This window comes from Lepus europaeus, chromosome 6 (assembly GCF_033115175.1).
Source record: "Lepus europaeus isolate LE1 chromosome 6, mLepTim1.pri, whole genome shotgun sequence".
NCBI classification, from domain to species: domain Eukaryota; kingdom Metazoa; phylum Chordata; class Mammalia; order Lagomorpha; family Leporidae; genus Lepus; species Lepus europaeus.
Window position 1 is genome coordinate 71,550,672 of NC_084832.1, and position 19,357 is coordinate 71,570,028.

Below are 19,357 nucleotides of genomic sequence, written 5' to 3' on the forward strand. Positions count from 1 at the left end.
TTTCTTTAATGTTTTGTAATTTTCATTGTAGAGATCTTTCACATCCTTTGTTAAATTGTTTCCAGTGCTTTCTTTTTTCTTTTTTTTTCTTTTTTTTCTTGACAGGCAGAGTGGACAGTGAGAGAGAGAGAGAGAAAGGTCTTCCTTTTGCCATTGGTTCACCCTCCAATGGCCACCGCAGCTGGCGAGCTGCAGCCGGCACATTGCACTGATCCGAAGCCAGGAGCCAGGTGCTTCTCCTGGTCTCCCATGTGGGTGTAGGGCCCAAGCACTTGGGCCATCCTCTACTGCACTCCCGGGCCATAGCAGAGAGCTGGCCTGGAAGGGGGGCAACCGGGACAGAATCCGGCGCCCCGACCGGGACTAGAACCCAGGGTGCCGGCGCCGCAGGTGGAGGATTAGCCTATTGAGCCACAGTGCCGGCCTCCAGTGCTTTCTTAATAGGCCAATTTTAGTTTTCTTTTTTAAAATTGTAGTAGAATATACATAAATATTAACATTTTTACATACATAGTTCTGTGGCACTAAGTACACTCCCAGTGTTATACAGCCATTTCCACCTTCCATCTCCAGAATTTTTCATCTTCCCCAGCTGAAATTCTGTGCCCATGAAACTCTAACCCTTTATTCCCCCTTCCTGCAGAACCACCATTCTACTTCTTGTCTCTTTGAATTTCTTTACTAGATACTTCATTTAAGTGACATCATAAAACAGTTGTCCTTTGGAAACTGGCTTATCTCATGTAACAGAATGTCCTCAGGGTTTATCCATGTTGAAACATGTGTCATCATTTCTTTCCTTTCTAAAGCTGAGAGGTATTCCATTGTGTGTCTGTGTGTGTGTTCACAATTTGATTATCATAGAGGTTCATTTACTTCTACTTTTTGGCCATCGTAAATAATGGACCATTATCTGTTACAGCCAGAATTTGAACACATTCTGTTCTTTGAGGTGCATACCTAGAAGTGGTGGAATTGTTGGGTCATGGTATCTCCTAGTTTAATATTTTGGGGCATCAGCATGATGTGGTCCACAGTGGGTGCACAGTTCTACACTCCCACCAGCATTTCACAAGAGTCCAAGTTGCCCCATTCCTTGCCAATAGTTGTTACTTTCTTGTTGTTTGTTTGCCTCAGGGATGGCAACCTGTTTCAATTTTTAAATGAATTTTATTTGCAGAAAATTCTTTTTTTAAAAAAGTTTTATTTAGTTGTTTGAAAGAGTTACACACAGAGAGAAGGAGAGGCAGAGAGAGAGAGAGAGGTCTTCCATCCACTGGTTCATTCCCCAATTGGTTGCAATGGAAAGAGCTGCTCCGATCCAAAGCCAGGATCCAGGAGCTTCTTCTGGGTCTCCCACTCAGGTGCAGGGGCCCAAGGACTTGGGTCATCTTACACTGCTTTCCCAGGCCATAGCAGATAGCTGGATTGGAAGTGGAGCAGCCGGGACTAGAACAGGCGCCCATATGGAATGCCAGCACTGCAGGCAGCGGCTGTACCCACTACGCCACAGCGCCAGCCCTACAGAAAATTCTTTACATTTATTTTGCTTGTTTTCACATTATCCTTCATTTGAAACTATTGATCAGTTTTCTCTTTGGCTTATGCAATCTTCTTTCAAATCTCTGTGAACTGTCCCTCTGGCTGCATCTCTGCTTGGGATGAGAAGTTCAGGATCCTTTGTGTTTTTCACCATTCTTGATTTTGAAGCGTTGGGTCACCTTATTTTTCATGGCGCTGAACAGCACTTACACAATTGGGCACTACACAAAAGAAAACAGTTTAAAGAGAAAGAGGGCTGGAGGCGGCCAATGGCCTCCCCAACCTGCTGAGCAAGGAATGGGTCCTGGAAACAGATCTTTGGCGTGGGTTGATGCTCAGCGGCCTCCATTCAGCCCGCCTGGGAGAGGGGCATGGGCAGTGTGGTTTCTAACTATTCCTTGGCTACTTTCTAATGAACTTTCCTTCAAAGAAATTTTTTTTTTAACTTTTATTTAATGAATACAAATTTCCAGTGTACGGCTTATGGATTACAATGGCTTCCCCCTCCCATAACTTCCCTCCCACCCACAACCCTCCCCTCTCCCGCTCCCTCTCCCCTTCCATTTGCATCAAGATTCATTTTCAATTCTCTTTATATACAGAAAATCAATTTAGTATAAAGATTTCAACAGTTTGCACCCACATAGAAACACAAAGTGAAACATACTGTTTGAGTACTAGTTATAGCATTAAATCACAATGTACAGCACATTAAGGACAGAGATCCCACATGAGGAGCAAGTGCACAGTGACTCCTGTTGTTGACCCAACAAATTGACACTCTAGTTTATGGTGCCAGTAACCATCCTAGGCTGTCGTCATGAGTTGCCAAAGCTATGGAAGCCTTCCAAGTTTGCCAACTCTGATCATATTTAGACAAGGTCATAAAAGACAGAGTGAGGATAGTAACCAATGATCCTAAGAGTGGCATTTACCAGGTTTGAACAATTATACAGCATTAAGTGGGGAAGAGGACCATCAGTACACACAGGTTGGGAGTAGAGCCATTGGTGGTAGAGTAGAGGTTATGATTACAAAGGAATGAGGCCCAAGTGCACTAGACAGGGCCTAGAACTCAAAGACATTTTAAGGTTTACTGAACTGAAACTGTCACTCTCTGAAACTGTCACCTGTTTGCCTTGCAGCAGGTAAACTGAGATCCTCAAAAAAGTAAATATTTTCAAATGTGGAAACATCACTTAGAACCAAGGGACTAACACTTGACTAAATATCAGCATGTGGGTATCAGATGGGCTGGGGACCTTGTGCACAAGGTCCGAATGCCCGTGCTAGCTCAGTTACTTGGAGGCAGAGCCAGGCTCAGTGAAGGTGCTCCTGCACATTGACTGCATAGGTGGATGCAGACGGCCAACTCAGGCCCTGCGTGGCTCATTGGCTGGAACAGAGTAGGAAATTGCTGGCATCTACAGGAAAATTCCTGACAGCCAAAAGATCGCTGCGTGTAAAAAAATTGTTAGTAGCATGAAAGGCGCATTCATGGAGTACACGTGTTCCGGAGCCCATTCGGTGGAGAAGGATGAAAGAGCTGCGCCAGTGATCTCAGAATATGATTTTCTAGGATACAGCTAAAGGAACTCGCTCATGTCACAGCAACTTAATGTATTACCCGAGTCAGAAATTGGTGAACTTTTTCTTCAAGAGGTTGAATAGAAAATGTGTGGCTTTGTGAGCCACGCAGCCTCTGTTACCACTGCAGTCAGCCCTGCACATCTGAATAATAAATTAATAATTTTAAAGAATCTTTCTGTATTGAGCATGTACAAACTTTTTTGTTGTCTCTATTCCTTAAACAATGCAGCATAACTATTTGCATTGCATTTACATAATAAGCATTATAGGTAATCTAGGATTGAAAGTATAAGGTGGATGTGCATAGATTATATGGAAATACTACCCCATTTTATATAAGAGACTTGGATTTTGGTGTCTGAAAGGGGTTGCTGTAACCAGTCCTTGTGGATACTGAAGGATGGCACTGTACTCAACTGTGCCATTGATCTCAAAAGCTACCATAGGCAATATATAAACCAATGAGCAGGGTTCTGTTGCAATAAAACTTTATGCATGGACACTGAAATGTGAATTACCATTTTCACTTGAAGCAATTATTCTTTATTTTTGCTGGCTTTTTTTGTTTTGTTTTTCTTGAACATTTTAAAATCTAAAAACCATTCTCAGCTCATAGGCTGTACACAAACAGACAGCAGGGCCAGATCTGGCACATGGATCTCAGTCTACAAAACCCTTGGAAATCACATCCTCTGAGAATGTTTTTCTTTGATATCTGGATTTTTGCATCTATAGGAAAACATGGATGCCAGCATAAGAGGTCTGTCCTAGCAAGTCATTTACAGAGATCTAAATTTATAAGATGAATATATATATTTCTGGCCACATGTCTTCATGTAATTGGGTTAGCTGATTTAATGGAATCACAAAGGCAGAGACTTAGGTAACAAAGTGAGCCCGCCAAGTAAGGGAGGAAGATGGAGGTTTTTAAACTTGGGCACTGCCAGTGAATTCTTGAATCGTGCATTCATGCAATTTGCATGTTCATTTCCTCTTTCACAAAATGTTTGCTCCTGGAATTCTTAGAGTTTCATTGTTAGTAAAATTGTTCCTTTTCCTCCCCCTCCTTACAACCCTGTATTAAAACCTGGCACTCCACAGCACATTCCTTTTCAATGTCTTTAATTTTGCAGTTTTATACACCCCCTTATCTTCTAAATTTAATTCATTTCCAGAAGTTCTGTAGAGAAAATGAGCCATAATAATTCTTGATTAGCTCCAATTGTCTTATATTTTAAATAAAAGAGGATTTTACTTCATTTTAAATTATTTTTAAAAACTAAAAAAGAGGATATTCCCACAGTTTAACTTTATAATACAGTGGTGATCACTTCACCACTATTTCTTGGCCAAATAAGTATTTTTCTGTCTACAAAAAAAAGTTTTTCCTGGTGTTGTGGCACAGTGGGTTAAGCCACCACCTGTGACCCTGGCATCCCATATGGGCATTAGTTTGTGTCCTGTCTTTTCCACTTCAATCCAGCTCCCTGCTGATGTACCTGGGAAGGCATCAAAGGATAGCCCAAGTGCTTGACCCCTTACCCACTTGGGAGACCCAGAGGAAGCTCCTGGCTCCTGGCTTTGGTTTGGCCCAGCACTGGCCTCTATGACCATTTGGGGAGTGAACCAGCCGATAGAAGCTCTCTGTCTCTCTCTATATATAGCTCTGCCTTTCAAAATAAATAAATAAATCTTACCAAAAAATGTTTTACCAAGTTGTTTTAATACCATAATAATTTACCTATCTTGCAGTTTGAGAAACACATAGAACATTGAAGTTTTAAGTTCTCACTGACTAGAACACGCCAAAAATTTAGCAATTAAGTTTAACTTTGCAGCATAAAATCAGTTTTTGACCAATCTTCATTTCATAAAACATGTCTACATGAGGCTTCCTACTTATCTGCTACTTTGTTCAAACCTTCAGTCAGCACATGTAATATAATGTAGAATTAATTATATTTTCATTATTCCCCACTTTACTAATTATAGCAGCTCTTCAACATGATGATAAAGATTCAACTTCTCTTTAGTGCCTTGTACACAGTAGGCTTACAGTAAACATGGTGCCTTCCAGATTGCCCTATGCACATGTTCCTTTGCAAATCATGAAACAAAAGACCTAGAAGGAGCATTGCTCATTTTAGAGAAGACAAAATTGTCACTGAGAAGCATTAGGACTGCAGTGGGCGTGATTTACAGAGTCAGGATTAGGAGACTGTAGTGCTGCTGAGTCACCTGAAGTCCTGTTATCCTTTTGTTCTGGGGATAGTGTCATGACGCCTTGTTTCTAGCTTAGAATTCAAGGGGGCATTCCATAAAGGCCTTCATGGATAATATAAATCCAAAAGCAGTGAAGAGAGTAGAAAATACAAAACAATCCACACAATCTACACAAACAAGTCATACATTCAAGAGCTGGTCATTGTGGCCCACTGATCACTGGCATAAATGTGAAATGAGTAAAAATCGTATGTATGCCTTCCTTTCAGGTTCACAGAACATATATATTTCTAATGTTTTAATAGATTGTCCTAGGCTTTAGAGTCTTTCGCTGAAACCCTCTAGAATTTAATTAAGGTCAGTGGAAAAATGGAGCCACTAAAGCTGATGCTACTAAAATATCTCCAGGTTTCAGTTAAACAATGACCTAATAGAGTTTTAATCTTTCTTTTTATCCTTTTAGTCAAAGTGAATGTGTTTTGTAGGAAATTTTTCACTGTTTATATTTTTGTGTGGGTAAGAAATACATACCTGTTATTGATTTGCTAAGACTGCTGTCATTTAAAATTTTTAAAAAATTTAAAAAAACATGGATTGGGTAGCAGACAGTTACTGCTTCACATTCTGGAAGCTAGAAGTCTGAGGGATCAAGGTGTCCACAGGATTGGGTCCTGTGAGAGGGAATTTGTTCCAGGCCTCTCCCAGCATCTGGTATTGACTGGCAGTATTTAGTCCCTTGGCCCAAGGAAGCATAACTCGAATCTCTGCCTTCATTTTCACATGATGTTCTTCCTCTGGGTGTGTCTGTGTGCAAATTTCCCATAAGGCCACCAGTTATATTAAATTAGGAACTCCCCAACTCCATTTGACCTCCATTATAACTAATAACAATTGCAACAACCTGTTTCACTTAAGATTATTTTCTGAGATACTGGAAATTACTTTTTTTTTTTTTTTTTTTGACAAGCAGAGTTAGGGAGAGAGAGAGACTGAGAGAAAGATCTTCCTTTTTCCGTTGGTTCACCCCCTAAATGGCCGATCCGAAGCCAGGAGCCAGGTACTTCCTCCTGGTCTCCCAAGTGGGTGCAGGGCCCAAGTACTTGGGCCATCCTCCACTGCATTCCCAGGCCACAGCAGAGAACTGGACTGGAAGAGGAGCAACCGGGACAGAATCCGGCGCCCCAACCGGGACTAGAACCCCGGGTGCCGGCGCCGCAGGCAGAGGATTAGCCAAGTGAGCTGTGGTGCCAGCCGGAAATTACGTTTTCAACATACGAATTTTGGAGGTCCCAATTCAGGCCATAGCAACACCCTTTGCTGAGATAAGTGCAAACAATAAAATCACTATCTTATCACTATCTTGTTCACCTAAAGACATTTCTTGCGCTCAAAAAATTTTTGTTAACAGTCCATGTGTTTGGATATGAGAGCAGAATACTACAAATAGTGCACAAAGATGTTTATAGATTCATTAAGAAATGGCATTATGCTGATGATTTTGTTTAAGTGCATTTATAAGCCTAGTTATTGTGTGTGGTGATTTTAACTTCATTCTTGTCAGATGAGACGAAACATGAGAGTCCGACTTGAGGTCTGTCTACATAACAAACAAGGAAAGTACCTCAATTTTGAGATTTACGTTGGCTGGTTATGCCTTTTTTATGGTTTTAAAGCTTTAAATTGCTGTTCATTGAGGCTGTTCATGCTTCAATCTCATTTCCTTTAACATCAAGGAGATAATGATTGGCGTGGACAAATGTTTCAGCATGGAGGGACTGTTCAGTCACCTACTTGTCAGGCACTTGCATAAGATTTTCAGGGATGTAAGGAGATAGCTTATATTAACTTAGTTGTTGCACTGTATTCTGCACATAATATATGGAGGGAAAGGGAATGCCGTTTTCATGCACTTTGCTCAGTGCTGATTGCTGTTCCAATGTCTTACAGTTGTCTAAAGCCTGACAGCTGTTATATGGAAAATTTTTTAGTGTAAAAACAGCACAAGGGAAAGACAAATGGGAATCCAAAGATTTATTTTGCCTTCTCTGTCATGACCACTGACTGTTCTGAAAGTAATCCTGGAAGGTTTTCCTTCACCAACATTAACTTGTACACTGTGCAAAAAAGTTCACGGAAAAAGGAATTAAAAGATGACTTGCTCTTTCCTGAATACTTGCATTGTGCCTGACACATGCTCATGCATTATCTCATTAAATTCTTTATACCACCCTGGGAGATAGGCATAAGGTTATCCTCATTCTCTTTATGCAGAAATGAGGGGTTTCCAAATGCTGAGTGAACCAGTCACCCATGGACGAAACTGAATTTAAAACAAGTTTCTCTGGCTGGAGAGCCTACACTCAAGCCACTACTGTGTGCTGTTCTGTACTACAGCATTGTTTAATGTGGACTGGAACATACCGATATGCAAACATCACACACTCATATACAATTGCTGAGAGCATCTCCCTGTGCAGAGCGTGTGCTTGCTGAGTTGATGGGCTGGACCACTGGCATCATCCAGAGCCAATCACGACAGTGTGAGAGACAGCCCTCAGTAATACAAGGCACATTCGTGGAAGGAAAGGAGCATCCTATCAACTTACTCCTGACTTAGGAGGAAGCCAATAAATAAAAATTAACCACTGGAAATTAGCTGCTGGCATGGATGTTCAGGCTAGGGGTTAAGACACCCTGTTGCACATCAGAGTACCTTAGTTCAATTTCTGGTTCAGGCTCCTAATTCCAGCTTCCTGCTCATGCAGACTCTGGGAAGCAGCATGGATTTTCCAGTAATTGGATTCCTGCTACCCAAGTGGGAGACATGATTGAGTTCCCAGCTGCTGGCTTTGGGGTGGCCCAGTCCTGGCTGTTGTGAGCCTTTCAAAAGTGAACCAGAGGATGAGGAATGCAATCTCTCTCTTTCTTTCTCTTATAAATGAAATTAAAAAAAAAAAAAAGAAAAAGGAATTATTTGTGAATTTGAATTTTTTTTCCAGTCTTGATATTTCAGGCTCCAAATCTGTTTCCTCTGTTGGCTGAGTTTTATATACTCTACTTCCTCTCAACTACCGCCAATTTTTCTAGTAGTTTTTAATGGCTTTGCTGACTTTTTACACATTTGGGAAGATGTGGCGGAAATGAAAATTCTTGCACCTGGTTCATTTTCATCTTTAAAGAGAGAAATTACCCTTCTGTGATGAAGCTGATAGCCTCTGAAACTGTGATTGGCCTGTGTACAAGGTGTAGGAGAGGGAATGTCCTTGTCCATCTCCATTGAGCTGGTAATATGTACTGTGAATTTTCCTGCTATTGATTCTCTGCACTGTTTCTCTCCCAGGAGGCAGGAAGGGAGAGGCATGATGATCAGAGACAGGAAAGAGAGGAGAAAGACACAGAAAAAAAATCCCAGTTGACAAATCAAACTCTGTCTTAAGGTTCCAGCGTAAGCACCTGTGGGTGCACCTAAGCACAGGTACTCACACATACCTGTGTGATGATCCTTCCAAAAGTCTGTGGGAAAATAAACTAAAAGATAAGTTTATTTTTGGGCACAAAGCTTTTGAAATCCATGCATATGAGGAATCTTCAAAAATTCATGGACAATGTGTATTATGGAAAAAGAATGCATGTGTTTAAATTTTCTTGCACCAAAATAAATTTACCTTTTTTCAAAATTTTTTGTTTAGTTTAAAGGCAGAGAGAGATCTCCCAAATGCCTACAACAGCTGGGGCTAGGCCAGATCAAATCTAGGAGACCATAACTCAATCTGGATCTCCCACCAGGGACCCAAATACTTGAGCCATCACCTGGTGCCTCCCAGAGTGTGCATTAGCAGGAAGCTAGAATTTGAAGTGGAGCCACGACTTTACCAGGCACTCTGATGAAGGTTGCAGGCACCCCAAGCATCTGAACTGCTCCACTAAGTGCCTTCCCTTGAACTTTATTTTTTTTTATAATTATTTACTTGTTTGAAAGGCTGAGTGATAGAAAGGGATATATGGAGACATGGAGGGAGGAAAGGGGAGAGAGAGAGAGAGAGAGAGAGAGAGACAGAGAGAGAGATTGGTTGATTGATTGATATCTGCTGGTTCACTCTCCAGATGTCTGCAACAGCTGGAACTGGGCCAGGCCAAAACCAGGAAGCAGGAACTGCATCTGGGCTCAGATGGGCACTCCCATATGGAATGAAGCCATCCAAGCAGCTTAACCTGCTGTACCACAATGCCCACCCCCTTCACTTACCTTTTAATTCCATTTTCCCACAAGCTTCTTGAGTACCCTCGTACATACGCGTTTATGAGACACTTCATTGGTTTTGTTCACAGGCTCTCATTTTCAGAAGTGATGAGAACGACCTCTGCCAGAAGTCAAGAGTCTGCTGGAAGCAGGGTAGCTTCTGTTGAGACTCTGGGTGCAACTGTGGGATTGGCTTGCATATATTAACCACAACTAGTGGGCACTGTGGGAGGAATTCTCCCCCAGAAACAGGAAACTTCCTGCTCTCTGAGTGGCTCCAGGGCATAGGCGTGTTTTATTTGCAGTGCTGGAGTGCACAACGAATTTTTAAATATATATTTTTAAAAAAAGGAAAAGAAAGAAAGAAAAGAAGGAAGGAAGAAAGGAAAGATGGTAGGAAGGAAGGAACAAACAAACTTATCACCTTTTTAAAAATCAGGATTTTTTTAAATAAAAATCTGATTCCACTTTGTCTTAGGAGATTCATTGATCTGGCTTACTTTCCTGTGTGACAAGTGTCAAGCTGCCCCATTTAGATGGGAATGGGGTGTTCCAGTTTAGCACAGTCCCATCAGTTTCCTATTGTCTGCCTGTGTTAATAGCATTGATTACTCTGTGTGCAGTGTTTTATTGTGCTGGCCCACTTCACTGTTCCTGTTGCCTGCCAGGCCTCTGCAGGCATTTGGCACTTGAAGTCATGGTGCTTTACAACAATAGCCCATGCATTGTGGGAAAATGGCAAACAGTTCATATTATTTACTTGACTTTATATTTAGATAAAACAAATTAATAGACATAGTGTAGGATAACTTCAAAGAAGAAATATTGGCCTAGGTTGTTCAAATCACCCTATAAAGACTGTAATTTTTTTAAAATGCCATTGAGTAAAGGTATTACCAAGAATGTATTCATTGCATATCCATATCAGCATGTATTTATGAAAAAAAGTCTTGAAACCAAACCTTAATTTTGGACTGTGATTCTTTTTTTAAATTTTACTTTCTCTATCTCTCTCTCTACTTTTCATCAGCTGTGTGTAGATCTTAATATAATCATGGAAAAGCAGCAGTATTATTCAAACAATTCCAGAAAATGTTTTCATTTCCAATTTTAAAAACTGACTTGCCTTCATGTTTGGAAGAATAAGTCTTTTCCTCCAATAATATTTTCAAAGCCATGCAAGTGTCTATTAGCTGAATTTGAACTTGGGTGGGAAAAAAGTAATTTTATTCGTAAAATAATTTTAGAATGTGATTTTCAATTGCATTTGTACTGAATAGTACTGGGATGATTATTACCAATTAGAAGTAGCTAAGCAATCAGTGAGCAGGACAGTGGCTAAGGTGCTGTACAGAGCACCAGACAAAAAGCTTTGCTCTTAGCTCATTAAAAAATACTCCAAAGTTAAATGAGGCTCCCATTGTGGAGGAGATGGTGGTGGCAGTGGTACTGATGGTGGAGGTGATGGTGGTGATGGTGATGGTGATAGCAGTGTAGCAGTGATAGTGGTCCTGATGGTGGTGGTGGTGGTACTGATGGTGATTCGTAATGTGATGGTGATGACAATGGTGATAGTAATGGTAGTGGTGGTGATTATGGTAGTATCAATGGTGACAGTGGCTCATGGGAGCTGTGGTGGTGGTGTTGATGATGAGGGTGATGGTAATGGTAACAGCTGGGCTGACAATCATTTTGGAAATGTCAGCTTCATGAGATTGTCATTGTTTGAAAAATGTCTTTTACTTGAGAAGACTAATTCGAATTCTATGAAAAATTCTCTTTAATGTCAAGCTATATATGCAGACAAGTAGATTAGAAATAGAAATATTTAAAGCACCCAACTCCATACTTTAATGTCAAGCAACATTTACAAATATTCCTGGCAGACACATACTTCATAGCTTTGGGAATATTTTATGCCATCTCAAAGTGACAAGCCAGTGTGCAGGGACATACAAGACAAAGAAATCTATCTTTATGTTTTTATCCATCAAATATATGTCAATACTTTGAATTCTGATTTTCTTTTTTTTTTTAAAAAAAGGATTTATTTATTTATTTGAGAGGCAGAGTTACAGAGAGAGGGAGAGACAGAGAAAAAGGTTCTCCATCCATTGGTTCAATCGCCAAATGGCCACAATGGCCAGAGCTGGGCAGATCGGAAGTCAGGAGCCAGGAGCTTCTTCCAGGTCTCTCACATGGGTGCAGGGGCCCAAGCATTTGGGCCATCTTCCACTGCTTCCCCAGGCCACAGCAGAGAGCTGGATCAGAAAACAAGCAGCTGGGACACAAACTGGTGCCTTCTGGGATACCAGCACCACAGGTGGAGGCTTAACCTACTATGCCACAGCACCGGCTCCGCATTCTGAATTTCTTGCAAAATATTCCTTTTTAGTCTGATTTGAGCAAGGTTTCTTGTGAGGAATCAACATTGCGTTCAAATCTCTTTGGGACCTGGAACATCAGAAGGGAAACTCATGCACCATGATTCACTGGTGATCATTCTCAGTTAGAGGTAACAAAATTAGAAGAGAACAACTGGTTGCTTTAAATACATTTTTAGCTTCTCTTCCAGATAAACTCCTCCGGAGGGTATTGCCCTACACAGATTTTGTGGGTCAGGATTGATTCTCCAGTTTTGAACACTGACCTCTGTAACTCTGTAGGCTGGGACCTATGCCAAGCACCTTAGACCAGCTGAATAGTGACTGCTTGCCTTTGGCTCCAAATGTTTCCCATTAATGGTGATTTCCAGACTTGGGAACATGTAGCAGGAGCATCTCAGAGCACCATGTCTTTGTCCTTCAGTTTGGATTTTACAGTGGTGACCACCCTAGCACAAGAGCATAGAATAAACTTATACAATAATAAACTTTTGAGAATGTTTTTTGAAAGAAGAGTTATTTTCTATGTACATTTATAGATCAAAAATCAGACTAAATCCAGATGAGAATATTTTAGATGGGCTTACACAGTGCCACAAGTTTTTTTCTTAATCAAGGAATGTTAAATTTAACAATTCTTACTGTTGAAAATATTTTTAATGATGTATTTTATGTATTTGAAAGAGTTACAGAGAGATGTAGAGACAGACAAAGAGAGAGAGAGGGAAAGAGAGAGAGGTCTTACTTCTGCTGGTTCACTCTCCAAATGGCCATAACGACAGGAGCTGAGCTGATCTGAAGCCAGGATCCAGGAGCTTTTTCCAGGTCTCTCACATGGGTACAGGGGCCAAGGACTTGGGCCATCTTCCACTGCTTTCTGAGGTGCATTAGCAGGGAGCTGGATCAGAAGTGGAGCAGCAGGGACTCGAACCAGTGCCAATATGGGATGCCAGTGCTGCAGGCCAGGGCTTTAACCTGCTGTGTCACAGCGCCGGCCCCTATTGAAAATATGTTAAACAAAGTAATACAGGGCCAGTGTGCCTGGTGCTGCTTGCTTTAGACAGGGCATTTATCATCCAGTTTGCCCTGGTCACCGCTGATGGGATTTTTTTTGTCTACCCTTGCTCACCTATACTCCTTACCTATTCCTGTTGGTCTTGCATTTGTGCCTGGGGTTGTGGATGGCCCATACCTCTTAGACTTGGTGATGGGATCCTGAAGAGTTCCTAAGAGTTGTTTGAAGATAGCATTATGCTCAACATCCCTCTTTCAACACTAATATGATAACTATTAATTGGTTCTCAGTGCCACATTTTTTTCCCTTAATATTTTCCTTTGTCCTCTACTCCAAGACTCTGAATTCTTTGGCTTCCTGTTTCTCTTCATAGTTCCATTTCTTCCTTTTCCAAAATTTTTAAAAACAAGCTCTGGCAAGTTTTATTTAAAAAATTGCATGACTTACTTTTCATCAGTCTGTTCTGGCAAGCTTCTAATAACATCAGAATCATCTGGATCCAGGAGAGAAAGGATGCATCAGCTGTAGTATTTTCCACACATTGTGCCCAGTTCAGGATTATTGCCACTATAGCAATGGACACCTGTTTTGGTGAACCTGACGGAATACTCTGTTTCAGATTTCCTCAAAGCCAGGGAGTTGCTGGTGAGATTGGCCAGTTTCACTTTGCCTTGTCTTACCATCTTCAGAGTCTATGTGTAGCTGGCAAGTATCTCCCACTCTGTGTCACAAACTGGAGTCTAAAGTTGATCAACCCCAATGGCTTTTTCATCCTCTTTGCTGCCACCCTCTTCCTGCCTTAGTTGCAGGATGGCCTCCAACCAAGTACAGTGACACAGATAGCCGGGGAACAAGAAAGGAAGGAATTCCTACAATACTTCTTTTTCCCATTGACAGAGTAAGCAGATTCTGCCTCACTAGAAATCATGCCACTATCTGAGTTACCTGCTTGCATGGATTTTATGGAAGACCCTCTCAATGGCAGCATAGTTTAATGTTTCTTCCAGCCCTGAAAATGAGTTCAGTCAGACAATTTGGAAAAGGCAGCTTTAGCTTCACCGACCATAAGCTTGAACACTTATCCTAAAGGAACAGATAGGGGTTTGCTTCAGAGTTCAGATCAGACACTATTTGTACCCTCTCCAAAGACACGACTGCGTAGCAGTTTCCGTTGTCTTATGCTATAAACCAGGCCCTCCACTGAAAGAGTATCAAGTGGAGAAAGCTGTCCTAACGAAGTGGTAGACCACAGTGAAAGCTGTCTGAACAAGAGAAACCAAACATGGTGATAGGATTGATGTGGCGTTAACTTGGCCAAAGACCAGGATTGGCAACCTTTGAAATAAACTATTCCTTATGCCTCTCTTTCCCAGATGTTCTAAGGGCTTTTAGTATTCTATTCTTAAATAATAGGCCCCAATCCTCAGAATGACACCTGACACAGAAACCTACCTACTGTACTTCACTAATCCCAGCACTAAGAGTAGCAGCTGTTCACCCCTTGACATTCATTGAGCCAGGCACAGTACTGAGAGCTCTATATACGTTATTGCATTGAATCCTCGTGCAACTTTCTGTTTTACATGAGGAAACTGAAGCTTGATGATGTTAAGTAGCTGCCCAAGGTCACTCCAGGCAGCACAGCCAAGGTGTTTGGTCAGTGTTTGGTACTGCAGGATCATTGTATGCAGTGCTATGATTTGAATGTTTGTGTCCTCTTCCTCCCCGAATTCATATGTTGAAATCCTAATCCCCAAGGTGATGGTTTTAGGTGGTGGAGCCTTTAAAGGTTATTAGGTCATAGGATCATAGCCTTCATGAATGGGATCAATGGTCTGATGAATGGTCCCATAGAGGTGCCTTGCTCCTTCCACCGTGTGAGAAGATGGGTATCTATAAGAAATTGGATCCTCACCAGGAATCCAAAATTCATTTTGGATTTCTCATCCTGCAGATGTATGAGAAGTAAATTTCTGGGTTTACAAGCCACCTATTCTGTGGCAGTTTATTTAGAATCCTGAATGGGCAAAGACAAACGTTAAAACCACCGAGACAGGAATGATTGTTAGTGTAGGTACTCTCTGACTTACAATAGGGTTATATTGGAGCCAGTGCTGTGGCCTAGGATGTAAAGCTGCCACCTGCAGTTCCGGCATACCATATGGGTGCCGGTTTGAGTCCTGGCTGCTCTACTTCCTATCAAGCTCTCTGCTGTGGCCTGGGAAGGCAGTGGAGGACGGCCTTGAGTCCCTGCACCCACATGGGAAGACTCAGAGAAGGCTCCTGGCTCTTGGCTTCAGATCAGCACAGCTCCGGCCATTGCAGCCAGTTGGGGAGTGAGCCAGCAAATGGAAAACCTCTCTCTTTCTCCCTCTCTCTCTCTCTCTCTGCCTCTCCTCTCTCTGTGTAATTCTGACTTTCAAATAAATAAATAAATCTTTTTCAAAAATAGGGTTATATCTGACTGAGCCCTTCATAATTGAAAATACCATTAAAATTGAAATACATTTAATACATCTAACATATCAAACATCCTCATTTAGCCTTAACTTAAACATGCTCAGAACATTTACATTAGCCAACAGGTGGGCAAAATCATCTAACACAAAGCCTACTTTATAAAAAAGTATTGACTATCTAATGTCATTCACTGAATTATGCACTGAAAGTGAATGGTTGCATGTGTTTTCTTTTTTCTATTTCTTTGTTGAAAGTGTGTTTGTTTTATTCATTTGGGAGGCAGAGAGAGAGCTCCTGTTGCAGCTCCACTCCTCAGATTCCTCCTCAGCCAGGGATAGGCCAGGTCAGAGCTTGGAGCCAGAAACCCAATCCAGACCTTCCCCATGGGTGGTAGGGAAATTTGGAGTGGAGCCAGCACTGTAACTCAAGCATTCTTATGTGGTATGTAGGCGTCCCAAGCGGCACATTAACCACTGTGCCAAAAACCCTTCTCAACTTTTTCTGTTCCTGTTTCTTTTTTTTTTTTTTTAAACACTTGTTTTGGCTGTAACCAGTTTTTTTTGTTTGTTTGTTTGTTTGTTTGTTTTTAGATTTATTTATTTGAAAGGCAGAGTTACAGAGAGGCATAGAGAGAGAAAGAGAGAGAGAGAGGTCCTCCATCCACTGATTCACTCCCCAAGTGGCCGCAACAGCCAGAGCTGCACCAGGATCGAGGAGCTTCTTCCGGGTCTCCCACACAGGGGCAGGGACCCAAGGACTTGGGCCATCGTCTGCTGCTTTCTCAGGCCATAGCAGAGAGCTGGATCGGAAGTGGAGCAGCTGGGACTTGAACCAGCACCCATATTGGGAGGCGGACACTGCAGGTGACAGCTTTACCCATTAGGCCACAATACTGGACCCGTTTCTGTTTCTTTAAGCATCCATCACCTGGTTGTTCCAGTGTTATCGCAGAGCTTCTTGTGTTAATATTTGTAAAAAAGAGTAGTTCAAGCACTTTTATTTTCCTTTCTCTGTTTATTATTATTATTATTTAAATAATTTCTTTTTATTCCTCTTTCTCTGGCTAACTTACTATTTGTTTAATCAGAAATTTCTAGCTATGGGTAGGCATTGTAGCACAGTGGGTTGAGTCGTTGCTTGGTATGCCCAATCCTAGATCAGTTCCAATCCCAGCTACTAGGCTTCCTGTCAAACTCCCTACTTATGGATCTTGGAAGCGGTGGATGATGACCAAAGTACTGGAGTTTCTGCTACCATGTGGGAGATCCAGATGGAGTTCCAGGCTCCTGGCTTCAGCTTGACCCATCCTAGTCTGTTGCAGCCAGCTGGGGAGCGAACCAGGGGATAGAAGATTCTCTCTCTCTCTCTCCCTTTCTCTTTTTCTGTCTCTCCCACTCTCTATCACTCTGCATTCAAATAAAAAAATTAATAAAATTTCTAGCTAGAATACTGTAAAATAAGTGACCATGTGAATTTCATTTATCATTGAAGAAATGAAAAGGTAAACATGAAAATGTAAAGGGCTGAAAGAAGATGTATTTTTATGGCAGTACAGAATATATTTCTTGTATTTGACTATAAAACTAATTGTAGACATGCTTTAAAAAGAGAAGCTGATGGAATTTCACACCCAAAGAGTAGAAACGTTAGCAGTGGTTGACTTACAATACCAGGTGGCATGAAAACATTCAGTGTAGAGAGAAGAGAAAAGAAGCCAAGTTTGGAATGAAATTGGAAGAGAAACTTTCTCTCCATTCAGTTTTGGCAGGATAAGGGGTGCTGTATATGCCAAATTTTAACTCAGAGCTAATTATAATGGTTGCATTCTGAATTGTTCAACAAGAGGAAGATTACTGACAGCTTAATACATAGATACCTAGGTTTTCTCTTTTACAAAGGTATAAGGACTCATTTTTTGGTAGAGAGCATCTCATTAAAATGAAATCATAGAACCCTTAAGTCTACATCTCTTACTGGTGTAAAGAAATAGAGATTTTACATAAACATTTAAAAAAAAGAAATTAAAAGATATTCTATTAATATATTTTAATAATTGGATTGAATTTCTGAGATTTTATTTTTATTTGGTTTCTGACTTAAAATATGTTAAATGGATGATGGTAAAATATTTTAGAGTCTCTAACACACCTGGTAGATACAAGTATCGCCAGGGATGCAGAAAAATTTCCTCTATTTTGCCTGTAGAGGGCGCCCTTGTAAAGAAAATATCCTCAGGCTCAGCTGAGAAACGGGACCAGCTCCCAGAAGTCATCGTCACCATGGAGATCTCGTTCCAGTGAGGGGGAATGGATTCCGTGGTCCTGCTTTGGAAATGTGTAAATAGCAGATGCTTTTATTGCCTTTGTTTGAATCTCTGCCCTAGCAGAGCAGCTCAAGCCGGAAGCTCGGAGGCAAGGAAGCCCATATTTGTCTGTAGCTTTCTGCTTCCCCTGTAGGAGGTTCAGTCTCCCGGGGAAGTGTACGTAATGACAAGTTAATGGAAAATATATGAATCCAGATTTCACATCAAGAGAGTTGGAAAAAGGAATGTCTTCCTTGAGCCATAGAAATTACTCAAATTTCCTTCAGATGTTTTTATTGTGCACTGTTAATGTGTCATATTTGTGAAAACTATTGATCATAATGGCTTTATCAAATGAAACTCACAATACACACATGTCAGGGTAGATATTTCTGTGTATTTGAATAGACTTGTTTTCCTGAAGCTCGGTGGTTTAGAGCCTGCATTTGAATTCTGACTGACCTGGTTTCAGATTACTATTAATCTTCTGTTTAATCTGGCTACATTTTTTTATCTGTAAAATGGAGATACTAATACCATCTAGCTATTGTCAAACACAGTCTATCTTCTGAGTGGATAAGATTAAGTATAATAATGTACATGAAGGATTAAATACAGTCATGCAGATAGAGATATTCTTGTTAGTATGTTACACCAAAAGAGAATTTTTTATCTTTTCTTTTTACTGACATCATATAATTAGTGTGGTAAAAACATATCAGAACCAGTACAGAAACTGCTAAGCAAGAGGATGTCAGGAACTCATCCAAGTGTGTACATTGGTTAATGTCAAATCCGGGCTCAGACCCAGCTGTCCCATTCCCTCTTCAAGGGCTTTTCCCAACGCATTGAGCCATAATAATCACCCCTGTACTTTAGATACTGTAAGTCTAGCACTGTGCCTATAGCATTAGAGGCCAACTCTGATGCAATAAAAGTCAATGTTTTTCTTTGAAGTTAGAGTTTGATACAGTAACCAAAGAGAAGAACAAAAGTAACCAATAGAATATATTTTTTATGTACTTATTTGAGACAAAGAACAGAAGGGACAGGGGTAGGGGAGGGAGAGAGGAATCCCTTTCACTGGTTTACTCCCCAGCTGCTCATGAAATCTGGGGCTGTGTGGGCCAATCCAAAGCCTGGAGCTGGGCACCCAGTCCGGGTCTCCCACATGAGTGGCAGGAATCCATTTACTTGAGCCATCACTGCTGCCTCCCAGGTCTGCTTTAGCAGGAAATCAGAGTCGGGACCTAGAGCTGGGCATTGAACCTAGCTAGTCACTCTCATATGAGACATGGGTGTTCCTAACTGGCATCTTAATAACTAGGCCAAAGGCTCTCCCTTACTGGATAGAATATTTGGTGGAATGGACCATAATTGGACTAGCTTCTTATAAACTGCATAAACCCAATTTCTTTTCTCCTGTAGGGCATTTCCACAGATGACGAGTTTCTCAGAGTACAAATCTGTGGTTACCACAAAACTGAAGTTGATTGTGGATCTCAGGAAGGCCTAAGTGAAGCCAATGGTTCACAGGACTATGGCTGATACCATGGGGTTTTCCTTGAGAATGACTTTTCAGAGCATCCAGTGCAAATAGA

At 41.2% G+C, this 19,357-nt stretch overlaps 1 protein-coding gene and 1 pseudogene across 2 annotated transcripts in view; one reads left to right on the forward strand and one right to left on the reverse strand.

Annotated features, from left to right (window-relative positions):
* DCLK1 (doublecortin like kinase 1) overlaps window positions 1-19,357 on the forward strand; it is a 393,955-nt gene that overhangs the window by 180,265 nt on the left and 194,333 nt on the right. The gene's annotated exons all lie outside the window — the stretch shown is intronic.
* LOC133762552 (large ribosomal subunit protein eL30-like) lies at window positions 13,438-14,676 on the reverse strand (annotated as a pseudogene).